Source organism: Eurosta solidaginis, chromosome 2 (genome assembly GCF_040869045.1).
Source record: "Eurosta solidaginis isolate ZX-2024a chromosome 2, ASM4086904v1, whole genome shotgun sequence".
Lineage (NCBI taxonomy): Eukaryota > Metazoa > Arthropoda > Insecta > Diptera > Tephritidae > Eurosta > Eurosta solidaginis.
Window position 1 is genome coordinate 161613354 of NC_090320.1, and position 13457 is coordinate 161626810.

The 13457-nt window shown below is 40.7% G+C and overlaps 1 pseudogene; it reads right to left on the reverse strand.

Moving 5' to 3' along the window:
• Positions 1 to 1281: 1281 nt before the first annotated feature.
• On the reverse strand, positions 1282 to 2842 carry LOC137241739 (probable ATP-dependent RNA helicase Dbp45A; annotated as a pseudogene).
• Positions 2843 to 13457: the final 10615 nt, after the last annotated feature.

Sequence of the window (13457 nt, forward strand, 5' to 3'; positions counted from 1 at the left end):
GTACCTACAAAAAAGGCATTGACCGAAGATAATGCCTATTGCGAGGCACTATATAAAAACACAACGGAAAGGAATTCAGATGGAAGATATACCGTTGCCCTTCCATTCAAACAAAGCTTCCCAAAAACCGTCTGTTTGGGCCCATCTCTCAAGAGCGTCTGCTCTCAGTTCTATTGGAACGAGACGCGCTTAGCCAAGACACCGGCCCTAAAGACGGAATACAATAGGGTACTGACAGAATACGTCACGTTAGGGCACATGTCTAAGGTGCACACCGTAGTACCACCACAATCATCTGATTGCTACTTCTTTGCCGCATCATGCGGTTATCAAAGAGGAAAGTACAACGACTAAAGTAAGGGTCGTATTCAACGCGTCGTGCCCGACATCCAATGGCACAAGCCTGAACGATGTGCTACACACCGGCCCAGTACTTCAATCTGACTTAACAATACTACTCCTCCGATGGAGATTCTACAAGTACGTCTTCAACAGCGACATTGAGAAGATGTACAGGCAAATTTGGGTAAAGGAAAATAAAACCCAGTACCAAAGAATAGTTTTTCGACTCAAAGCAGAGGACCCTGTCAGCGTGTTTGAGCTCAACACGGTAACCTTTGGGTAAACTGTGCCCCCTATCTAGCGAACAGAACCCTACTGCAGATCCACTATCTGCCACAGCATACCAGTAAATCAATAATCACAATTTCGTCTTAAAACATCTAATATTTATTACCGTAAGGTAGTATCGTTTAACATCATACCTTTTAAATCTGTTTGCGTATCCAACTCCGTTATTTTTGCGCAGGTTCTGCCATCCTCCGTTAGGTGTGCGCAGGTTCTGCAGGTTCCTGTGGTTTTTTGGCTGTAGTAGCATTTGAAGCAGCTGTTTTTGTTAAACGTTGTTTCACCTTTAAATTAACAGATTTGAAATTAAGGTGATTTAGCGTTACTGCCTACTTACCATCATAAATTGATTCCAATCAACGGATTGCTGTCCAATATAGGCTGTATAGTTTGACCACCAAAGATTTGCTGTCCATTGCGTAAGCGCTTCCATTATATCCAAATCTCGATACCTCATTATGCCCAAACTAGTTAAAATGGATCCGACAACAGCATACCTTTCAACGTTTTATTCAGGCCACTAATTGTAGGGTATTCCTTCTCTTCGGGAACGCTTGCCTGAAACGGGCATTTATAATAACTATGTTCAAAGAATTATTAAAATTAATTTCTTTTTGACTATTTTAATGCTAATTTGTCGCATTTAATTTCAGCTCAAGAGTTCTCACTCAATCTGCTTTTGTTAATCACCTTTGATTTAGCAGCTAATTTGTGCTGTTTGCCTTTGCTTGCAGCCTTATCAGCTTCGCTGTTCTTAAATGGTTTTGATTTTTTACGCTTGAATCGCAAAGCATCCACACTTTTAAATCGGTCATCTTGTATTAATTCTGGCTCCTTCTCGGCCCATTCCTTTTGACGCTGCTTTCGTAATTGACGAGCTGCACGTATTTTATCTCGTTGCTTTTTGAGAAAAGCTTGCTCCATTGCGTCTGGATCTTTACCCTCTAATATCCACTGCTTGCGCCTATAATTTTGCGCACGTTCATTGAAATCATTGTTATCTAATTTTATTTCGGATTCATGGCGTGTTACATTTACTTGCATAAAAATGCGCTCCACCATGCGTTGATCGATTGGATGCTCTGTTAATTTCGCATTAATTGCTGCTTCAATTTCTCCCAGTAATTCCAGGTCATGTGGAAATCGAAATCTAAAAATAGAAATCGCAATTCCTTTGCGCCCTGCACGTGCAGTGCGACCAACACGATGTATATATTCTTTGGGTGTACGTGGTAGGCGATGATTCATAACTAATTGTACACTAGGTATATCCAAACCACGTGCAGCTACATCTGTGGCGATGAGAGTACGCACATGATTGGATTTAAAACGATTTAATGAGGCAACACGTTCCTTTTGTCGCATAAAACCATGTAAGCAAGTATTCTCAAGGCCCATATTATTAAGAGTCAGAGAGAGGAGCTGACAGTACTTCTTTGTAATAGTGAAAATTATAACATTTGCATTGTCGTACTCTTCCCGAAATTTGCGCAACGCCTCCATTAATACCATATCACGATCATAATCTGCGCACAACAAATAACGCTGGTCAAGTGTTTCCACTGTTGCTACTGTAGAATCATCTGACCATTCAAAGCAATCTTTTGCTATGGGAAATATACTAGATTCCTTAATGAAATCCTTCATTGTCGCCGAGAAGAATACATTTTGCCTCTCTTTTGGCAGACAGCGTTCAATTATTGCCAATCTTTCATCAAAATCACCATTTAACATACGATCTGCTTCATCCACTACTAAATACTTGAGATTATCAAACGAACATGGATCACAACCAGTTAGGTGATCTGCTAACCGCCCTGGCATTGCAACTACAATGTGAGGACGTTGCATAAGTTTACGGCTTTCGATCATTTGATCAGTACCTCCAGATACGACGCAGACGCGCACCCCCATCGGTTGACCGGCAACAAGAAATTGTTCCGAAATCGGATAAGCAAGTTCATGCGTCGGTGTAAGCACTAGTGCGAAATGACTTGTCGGTTCTTCGCTAAGTTTTTCAAGTATGGGTAATGCAAATGCGAATGTTTTACCAGCTCCCGTTTTGGCTGCTCCAATGCAGTCTCTACCCTCAAGTATGACTGGAATACAATTTTGTTGTATGGCAGTTGCAGTTTGAGGCCCAATTTTTTAACTGCTTTGTTAGTCATGGCCTCAGCCCCAAGATGGCAAAAGGACTAGTATCCTTTTTTAACATTTTTAAAATTAAATGTTATTTAGTAAAAAAGTAAACAAACTTGCCTACGATTCAACAGCTGAGAATGCAGACCTTTCAGAGTTTTTATTTAGCACCGCTTGTATATCAGCACAAACTTTCGCTGCCAGCACAGAATCCTGAACGTTTAAGGTGCTCATTGCATATAATACATCAGCACACTGCTTTAAATCCAGCTGATCTGTTGTACTACCTATATTGAAGGCAAGCGAGCGCAAGTGTTGTGCTACGTCGTTTTACGTTGCGCCAAAGTGCTCATCACTTTTACCATTTGTGGCGAACTTATGCTAGCAATTAACTTAGCTGCTTCGTCATCTCCAGCAACCCCCAGCACAGTATTGAGGTCATCTGTGCGAAACCCGGATATACGCTTCGAGTTATTTGTGTCATTGGTCGCAGCACCAGCTCTATTTGCCCCTGTACGCCCTAAAACACGACAGATGCGCAAGAAGCGTGCATCATTTTCAAAGTAATTGATTTTTTGCACGATGCATTGAACCCCATTCAGCTAATATTGAGACTATTTTTAACGCATGTTTGCTTGAAAGTGGTCCATTTCCATTTGTGCCCTGCAAAATTCGTTATCTCCTCGTATTGCTCTTTAGCTTGGCTCTCGTTTACCAAATCACTTTTGTTTTGCAAAACTAAGATTTGTTGGAGCTTCATCATCTCAATAGCAGCAAAATTCTCAGAAGTCAATTCCTCTTCTTCGCTACTAGTGCTACTACTTTCTTCAGCGACTGAATCGCCGGCGGAGTCGTAAGAGGATGATGATGATGAAGAGGTTAATCCGCAATGTGGAACAGGGGTTGGGTCCGCAATGAGTAAACCTCGTATTCCAATTAATTAATAGTTTTGCCGCTTTCCGACTTGTCTGGGATGTCCAGATATGTCATTGCTGACTCTGTGTTTGCCATAACTGAAGAAGTTTGGAAGGCCCACGCAATCGCTTTCATGGTATCCAACTTTTCATTAATCTGTATCTAAAATGATAAAAAAGAGTACCTGAAATGAAATAAAAGAATAAAATAAATTTATAAAATTATAAAAAAAGGAACGATACCTGCATACTTACCCATTCTCCATAGTGAAAATTCATTCAAAATGTATCTATACTCATTTCCATGAATGAATGACATTTTGAATGAATGAATCAAGGTTGCCACTCGATAACATTTGCTTTTGTCTCTTCTTATGCCGTAAACACATTGCGCGCGACCCCATGAGATCACAAGTTGGATCCGCGGGATCCAACAAACTCGAGTGTTAGTAACCGAACAAAAAATCAACTAACGAAAACCCTGAAGATACAGCCTGGTTTCACTGAAAACACACGCGCCAGGTTGTATGTCGATAGTTTTTTTTGACATTCGGCAGTCTTTTTTCTTCTCTTTTCTTTTTTTGAGAAAAGTTTGTAGTTTGACAATTTGGTGCACAGACACACAATCAAAACCAACTTTCTTGTGAAAACAAAAGGTGAAACCACTCGAGACCAAAATAATTCTCGCGGTTTATTTGCATTGCTTTCATTGTTAAAAAGGGTAGTGCAAAATTAAAATGTAAAACATAAACAAAAACATGGCACACTCAATGGTGGTCTCGCTTTCATGACAGAAATTGTTTTTTTTTGTGTCTTGAAGTTCCGACAGACTTTCGTCAGTCCCTTTTTAGCTTGAAATCCCAGCAGGAATAAAGTAGTGTCATCTATGCTTTCGATACTACAAACAAGGGTGGAATTAAACTTTTTAGAACAGCTATAAATTTAATGTCGCGTCAGGACTCAGACGCGAGCTGTCCCTAAATACTTTCATGACATGACCATTATGTCTCATTACGCTGCCAAATTGGCAGCACCGCACAACTGCCTCATTCCAGTGAGTGGAAGAGTTATCAGCTGACAGCTCTACAAGTTACCACACTCGATAGTGTAGGCTATCCCTGCCAGGGTTGTGTTGAAATCAACAAACACACCACAATTTGTGATTCTCACACAACATGGCCCAAATCAACACAAAGAGTGTTCCCAGACAGCGAATAAAGGCCTCTTTACATCTGTCGCACATTTTATCTGCACGAAGTTATTTGACTAGTCATTTTACAGTCATTCATAGGTTATATTCATAGTCACATTTGCATGGGCGTGGGTAAGTTTTGTGACCAAATTTTTGTAGGGCAATTACAAGGAGCCGTGGCAACACACGGGTTTACCGTGATATACCGTATATCGCGTATTGCCTGCCTTAGGCAAACACCAAAAAATATACTTTTCCCTAAGTCTATATTTCACAATTCTTAATCTTACTATTGGTGGCTTTCAATATCAGCATTTTCATTCTGATGAAACTAATTTCAAAACGAAAGGTCATTTTAGGTGTATGTCAATCAAAGTTTACTAAACCTAACAGTGGGTTCAACCACTACACGTCACTACATCGGCAGAATAACTTAACCAGATTATTCATCCCAAATAAACCCTTAACCCGAGTACGCCAACCACAAGCTCGACCAATTAAGCTTCTACTCTCCGCCCATACGCCACCCAACTCCCTTAAAATGCAAAACAAATAATAACAAGTTCCCGTTCCAGAATGACGGGTTTCTCGGTCAAGCGCAACAAGACGGAGCAACGCGTTGACTCCTTCACCGTCTCCTGCCGGTTGTGCCAGAAGAACCACGGCATACGACTATGCCCGCGGTACAGGGGAATGTCGGCAGAAGAACACCTCCGGGCCGTCCTTATACACCGGCACTGCCCCGATTGCCTATCGCCGTTCCATCGGTTAGAGATATGCCCTAGCAACGACCGTTACCACACCACACTACGCTTCACATGGAGGACGAGCAAGCACGGCCACGCCCGATCCCTTGCGAAGAGCGCGACGGCGACGAAAGCGACGAGGTGCTATCGATCATCATCACCGAGGACACACGATCGTGGGCCCAACAGGTAGAAGAGGAGGAGAAGGAGATGGAAGAGTTTACGAGAAGTGCAGCCGCCTTAGCCATCGCCCCAACGGCCAGTGGAGAAGCACGATCCTTCCGACCACTGCTTCAGCATGAGAAGCAGAAAAGCAATCAGAGACACATATATCACGGGGATGGCGCGGAGACCCGTCCTTTCCGCCCATTGCACCGCAATGCCAGTAGGCGCCGGGGCGGTGCGGAGCCGCTTCCGTTCCGCTCGACCCGACGCTCCACTGGCAAGGCGGCCCCGTATCAACCATGCAAGGAGGATACCACAACCACCCTCGCGCGCCAAACAACAACCCCAGCCGGCTTCCGAAGTGGTCGACTCCGGGACAATTTAGCGGAACCGACTATAACTCGAGCATTGATCGCCATCGCGCCGACAGCCATAGTCCGAATTGAGGCAGGAGGCCGTTTACACCTGGTCCGCGCCCTGTTAGATGCCTGCGTTCCCACCAGCCATATCGATGCCAATTTGTGCAAGGATCTACACCTGGAGCGTAACAATACCGCACGTCTTTCGAGGTGCACCATCGTTCTTCGAGGGAAGTATGGGGTAGCGGGAAAGATCACGACCCAAGCCACCGTAATAGCAAACTATGCCAGGTTAAACCCCACGGCAAATCTGGACCCGTCGGTAGCGGCCCCATTCCAGTTCATGAAGCTGGCCGATCCGACGTTTTACCGATCGTCGCCAGTGTTGCTCACTTTGGGCGCCGACGTCTACGCCAGTATTATGGTCGGCAGCACACCCGCGTCGACTGTCGGCGGGCTCCTCACCCAAGCCACAATATTCGGCCTCGTCGTGTCCGGAGCCCACCCACTATAAAACCTTAAACTATACCACAAGGTGCACTTTAAACCAAGCAACCCCACGTACTTGAATACTAACGCTTTTCTTTTCATCCACAGTTCAGCGAGGCTGCATTACTTCGAGCACGGATGTGCGCCGGAGATCGTCCTTACGATCCAACGATACATATACATCATAGTTTTAATTTATTTATTTTATCCTGCCTTGGGAGGGTTGCTGGCGTACTCACCAGTTTTGTCTTTTGCTCTTTCGAGTTGCTCGCCGCAAGGGGGCCCGCATGTTTAGGCCACCAGCCTAAATATTCGCTACCACCCTAATGCACATTTTTTGGCAATATTATTATTTACCGGTAACGGCCCACCCCTGCCGAGCGCTAACTTCAAAGGGGAAAAACTCGACGAAAGTTAGCTATCGGCAGGTGGTGCGGACCCTTTTCGTTTTTAAATCTTTCTTTCTATTTTGGAACGTCAGCAGCTAGCCCCAGGTGAGTTTCCTAACTTTTTTTCGAGTGTACATCGTAAAATTTAAACTGTGTTCTAAATTGTGAACTGCCAAGTGAACTTATTTCGTATAATTAAACTTCTTGCCATTGTCACTTAAATTTTAATTTTTAACTTTCTATTTGCAATTAATCACTGGCATACATTTGAACGTGTTAAGTGCATTTGGTAATTCGATTAATTTCTTTCTAGCTGCAATACGGCATATTCACTCGGAATTGCTATTTATATTGTGAAATTAATTAAACTTCCTGACGTCCAGGAAGCTTGTGAGTGCTTTACTTGTATAAATAATTATTGTAAAATATTTATCGTTTATAAATAAATTGTAACGAATCGGTACTAATTCTTCTCTTTTCTATTTCTTTTATTTGCGTGCGATCGCGCCCCACGACACGGGTGCCACATTTCCCCCGCAAACAGACTGCTTATGACATCGAGGGCGGCATCCTTGGCCGAATAGTTACTCCCTAATGTTTCAAGGTGTTTTTTTTTTGGTGTAGCCATAGCGTGACAAAACCATCCGCCAGAAAGTCTTCGGAGCTACACTTAGAGCTTCTAGGAAAGTGACGTCGACGAAGGTGTGAGTTCGAAGTCGCAGTCATATGGCTACAGTGCTGGCATATGGTATAAGGCCAAGATGAGTGGTAGGGACTGGTGGTCCGGATTGCTACTGTTCCCATGTCGGAAATTGTAGCTCTTGAAAACAGCCGAAAAAACTGAAGGCGCCCTTTGGCGCTATCTACAATGAGCCAGCCAGTGCACGGCAGAGAATGGTGGTAGAGGAAAAGTTGAAATAGAGGTAGAAGTTGGTAGACTTTTTCCTTAAAAACAATAGCTACACTTTATATTTGTACAAAACAATTCAAAATTTATTGTAAAACAAATAAAGCACAATTCACGGAAATAACATTTTAAAAAAATGGAAACAAAAAAAGGACGTGTGGCACTCGGGGCCTGCCGCGGTAAAGCGATTGCATATTATCAACTTATGCAATTATAATATTTATGCAACATTTTGTTTTCTTTGATATTAATTCAAGTTTTGTCTTTGATATTAATTCAAGTTAACCTTTTTAAGCGTGGTGACCGAAAAGAAAACAAATTTTTTACTTTTATTGAATAAATGAGAAGTTAATATTTAACTTTCACTTTAACTATAACTTCAACTTTATTTTTAACTTTAACTTTAACTTTAAAATTCACTTTAAATTTAACTTTAACTTTAACCTTATTTTTAACTTTAACTTTAACATTCACTTTAACTTTAACTTTAATTTTAACTGTAACTGTAACTTTAACTTAAAATTTAAATTTAACTTTAACTTTAACCTTAACTTTAACTTTGACTTTAACTTTAACTTAACTTCAACTTTAACTTTAACTTTAAATTTAACTTTAACTTTAACTTTAACCTTAACTTTAACTTTGACTTTAACTTTAACTTTCATTTTAACTTTAACTTTATTTTTAACTTTAACTTTCGCTTTAACTTTTACATTCACTTTAACTTTAACTTAGGCGGCCACCGTGGTGTGATGGTAGCGTGCTCCGCCTATCACACCGTATGCCCTGGGTTCAACTCCCGGACAAAGCAACATCAAAATTTTAGAAATAAGATTTTTCAATTAGAAGAAAATTTTTCTAAGCGGGGTCGCCCCTCGGCAGTGTCTGGCAAGCGCTCCGATTGTATTTCTGCCATGAAAAGCTCTCAGTGAAAACTCATCTGCCTTTCAGATGCCGTTCGGAGTCGGCATAAAACATGTAGGTCCCGTCCGGCCAATTTGTAGGGAAAAATCAAGAGGAGCACGACGCAAATTGGAAGAGAAGCTCGGCCTTAGATCTCTTCGGAGGTTATCGCGCCTTAGATTTATTTATTTTTTTTATTAACTTTAACTTTAATTTTAACTTTAACTTTAACTTTAACTTTAACTTTAACTTTAACTTCAACTTTAACTTTAACTCTAACTTTAACTTTAACTTCAACTTTAACTTTATTTTTAACTTTAAATTTAACTTTAACTTTAACTTTAATTTTAACTTTAACTTTAACTGTAACTTTAATTTTAACTTCAACTTTAAGTTTAACTTTAACTTTAACTTTAACTTTATTTTTAACTTTAACTTTCGCTTTAACTTTAACTTTGACTTTAACTTTAACTTTAACTTTAACATTAACTTTAACTTTAACTTTCACTTTAACTTTAACTTTATTTTTAACTTTAACTTTAACTTTATCTTTAATTTTAACTTTAACTTTAACTTTAACTTTAACTGTAACTTTAATTTTAACTTCAACTTTAACTTTAACTTTAACCTTAACTTTAACTTTAACTTTAACTTTAACTTTAACTTTAACTTTCACTTTAACTTTAACTTTAACTTTATTTTTAACTTAAACTTTCGCTTTAACTTTAACATTCACTTTAACTTTAACTTTAACTTTATGATCCGGGGTGGGCGTGAGCTTAGCACCTGCTAACAAGCCAACCTAATATAAACGCACGCAAGTCATTCTATGAGACCAACTCAAATTGAATTTGCTGCTTGAAAACCTAACAAGATTTCCAATTTTTGTTCTGCGTGACATTTAGATTTGACGTTTGCACACATGCTTTACATTGTCGCAACGCATGCTTATTGCCCTAACAAAAAACGCCGGTTGTTTGCGTGCGCTAAAAAAAACGCAGTGCTGCTTTATTAGGTTGGCTTGTAAGCGACCATATATGTATACGATAAGCGATAGCACAATGGCTACTTCGTGAAAATCCACGACAGCTATTTTAGTTTGATTTCGATGGTCGTACGGTGAGGAAGTGTCGCACGCGCGCTTAAAACAGAGTACCAAAGAGTTCGTGTGACACATATTCACCGTTCAAGCATTGAAATCAAACTAAATAAATAATTGATTTTGCTTTCGTGCTCGCTACGCGTTCGTGTTTACTAACACATTCTCATGGCGGAACGATACAAGGTGGTAGCATGGTGACATACCTACAAACATATATAAAAATTCCATGTACTTTGTTTTTGTAAATTCGATGGACAAATGTCAAAATCGTACGGCACCGGAAATTGATGTATCAAATCAAATAAAAAAAGGGTATAATCAGCTGTTCCATGCTGCCACCTTGTATCGTTGCGACATGCACATTCTCAATTTGGTAACCGTGTAAATGTAGTGGTGCCCACCGCTGTTTATGATAGAGATCCAATTTTATTTATTTGGCCTGTTGCTAACACCGAACCTTTACGAACCTTTTCGGATCTTTTTTGACAAATATCCGTTACGGTTTTTTTGATTTAGTCGCCAAGCCTGTGATAAAATCTATGCAATAGCTTAACAAGAAAATACATGTAAATCTGTATATATGTACATACCTTATGCCCATGTGATACTTGCTTTTTTCCGTCTAATTATAACAACAATTTTCCAATGTACCAAAAATAATGCACAAAATAACCGACTTCGGCATGTTTTCGTTTACTTAAAACTTTTTTATTTTCGTTCAAAATTATTCACAAAAAACTGATTAAAATAGGGCAGGAAAATATTTACGTGCTCATTTACTACATTTATTTCTTGTCTGAACTTATGCACAAATTTTTAAAAATTGGTTATACTGTTACGAATATTAGCAAAACTAAGGAGTGCTGCCAGCTCTAAGCGATGCTAAGCAGTGACGTGAATGCACATCAATAATTCAATCATCATGTATCTACATAAACGAAACAATAACTGCGTCTACACATATGTACCATGTACGTATACGAGCAGCGGAGAGTCAATGCACTAACACTTGCATATATCTGAGATACTCCTATAAGAATGCAATGAGAAAAACTATAAAATTGTGCAATTGTAGTAACAGCTGAGAAGTTTGAGAGCTACTGGACTAGTGGATTCTGGAAGCGCCTAGAAGATGTATAAAATTGTGCAATTGTAGTTACAGCTGAGAAGTTTGAGAGCTCATGGACAATGCTAGTAGATTCTAGAAGATGCGAACAAGGAAACCACAGAGTATAAAAGGCCGCCGATGTAGAGGCGCTGTAATTCAGTTTGATTTGAGTTGTCAAGCAGTTACGACTAAGACGATATCTAGCAAGCAATAGCAGTATTATTTTGGAAAGTCAGTTCATTTAAGCTATCAGTTTGGTTATTAAGCTATTCGTTGCACAGTTTGAGTGTTATTGTGAAGTATTTTAATAAAGGCCATTTTTCCATTATTCAATATTGGAGTTATTTATTTAACAGTTTAGCGATACGAGCCTAGCAAAAGGGCAAATAAGAGGATTTGCAACAAATTCGTTACAATTGGTGTCAGAAGAGGAATTGTTGAATAAATTCCAGAGGACAACAAGGACATGGCAAAGTTCAGTGAATTGAAGATCCAGCAACTAAAGAAGGAGTTGGAGAGCCGTGGATTGAATACAAGCGGCGTTAAACTTGAACTTCAGGCACGGCTACGAGAGGCAATGGAAGCAGAAGGAATTGATGTGGAAGAGTATAACTTTCATCTTGATGGCGAGGAAATAACAAAAATTTAAGAGAAAAACGAAACATCGCAGACAGTTACGAGCACAGACTTGAACATGATTTTGGCTGCAATATCTGCTCAAACATCGACAATGTCATCACAGATGGAATCCCAAGAGAAACGAATAACATCGAAAAGTGAAGCACAAGAAACGCATATGTCAGAAATGTCGACACAGATAACATCCAAGATGGAGGCACAGGAGGCACGTATATCAGAAATGTCGACACAAATTTCAGCACAGGTATCATCGCAGATCTCTGCACAACTAGAATCGCGTATGGAAGAGAAACTAACGCAGTTTCAGGACGGGTTCAGTGGTCGACAAGATAAAATGGAGGCCAAGATAGATGCTTTGAAAGATCGGATTTAGGAGTTACAATTGAACCGTCCAATCACTTCAACGTCTACTCTGAAGGTAAAATCCCCAACGTTTGATGGTTCTGTTCCATTCCAGGTATTTAAGCTCCAATTTGAGAAGACGTCGGCAACGAAGAACTGGAATGCTGAAGATAAAGTTACAACTCTGTTCGTGGCATTGAAAGGGCCAGCAGCCGAAATCCTACAGACGATTTCCGAAGGAGAGCGGAACAACTATGAAGCATTGATGGCCGCTGTCGAGAGACTTTATGGAAGCGAGCATAGGAAACAGATATTTCAAATTGAGTTGCAAAACCGGCACCAAAGAGCGAATGAGACTTTGCAGGAGTTTGCCTCGGATGTTGAAAGGTTGGGTCATCTCGCAAATGCGGACGCACCTGTGGAATACACCGAGAGGGTAAAAATCCAGAGTTTTATAAATGGCATACGAGATGTGGAAACTAAGCGGGCTACATATCCGAATCCAAAACTAACATTTGTTGAAACGGTATTCCACGCACTGACTCAGGAAACAGCGTCACTTTTGAGTAAGCCCGCATACAAAGCTCATCGTGTGGAAGTGGAAAGACCAGATTGGGTAGACACAATTTTGGAAGCACTGAAGGGATCACAACAGAAAAATGCCGGAGTTATTAAATGCTTCAAATGCGAGAAGTCCGGTCACATTGCACGTCATTGCCATCTTGGTCCTAATAGTTCCAACAATAGGGGTGGCCGTAAACGCAAAGCTGGAGGAAATGAGCAAGTGCGTGTCGGATGTAAAGAACGAAAACTTGCCCCGGCTATTGAATGTCCTGTGATATCTGTGTCGCAAATTGGAAGGAAATCAAGCAGTCTTACCGTCAGAGGGAATGTGGATGGCAAGGAGCGTGTACTGACTGTAGATACGGGCGCATCTCATTCCATGATCCGATCTGACTTGGTCAACAGGAGAGTAAAACCGTTACCTGGAGCGAGGTTGCGTACGGTCACTGGCGAGTATAACCAAGTCCGGGGAGAAGTGATCTGTGAAGTCTTAATTGCGAAGGTCATGGTTTTACAAAAATTCGTTGTGGCGGAGATTGTTGATGAAGTTATATTGGGAGTGGATTTCTTGGTTGACCATGACATCAAGATCGATATGCAGAGAAGGGTGATGCGTTATGAGAACCAAGATGTGCCACTTAACTTTAGTTTGGAAAAAGGGTTCAGCAGGAATCGGGTACTGGTGGAGAAGGCTCGACGAAGGCCACGAAATTCAAAGGTAAAGGTTGATGGAAAAAATGGGCCAAACAAATCAAAACCGAAGGTACCTGTGAGAGAAACACTGGCATTGAAAAGCCCTAACGGACGTACTAAAACGAAGAAAGAATGCAAGGGTAGTTTCAAGCCAAGGCACACTACTGTTGTGAAGCGTC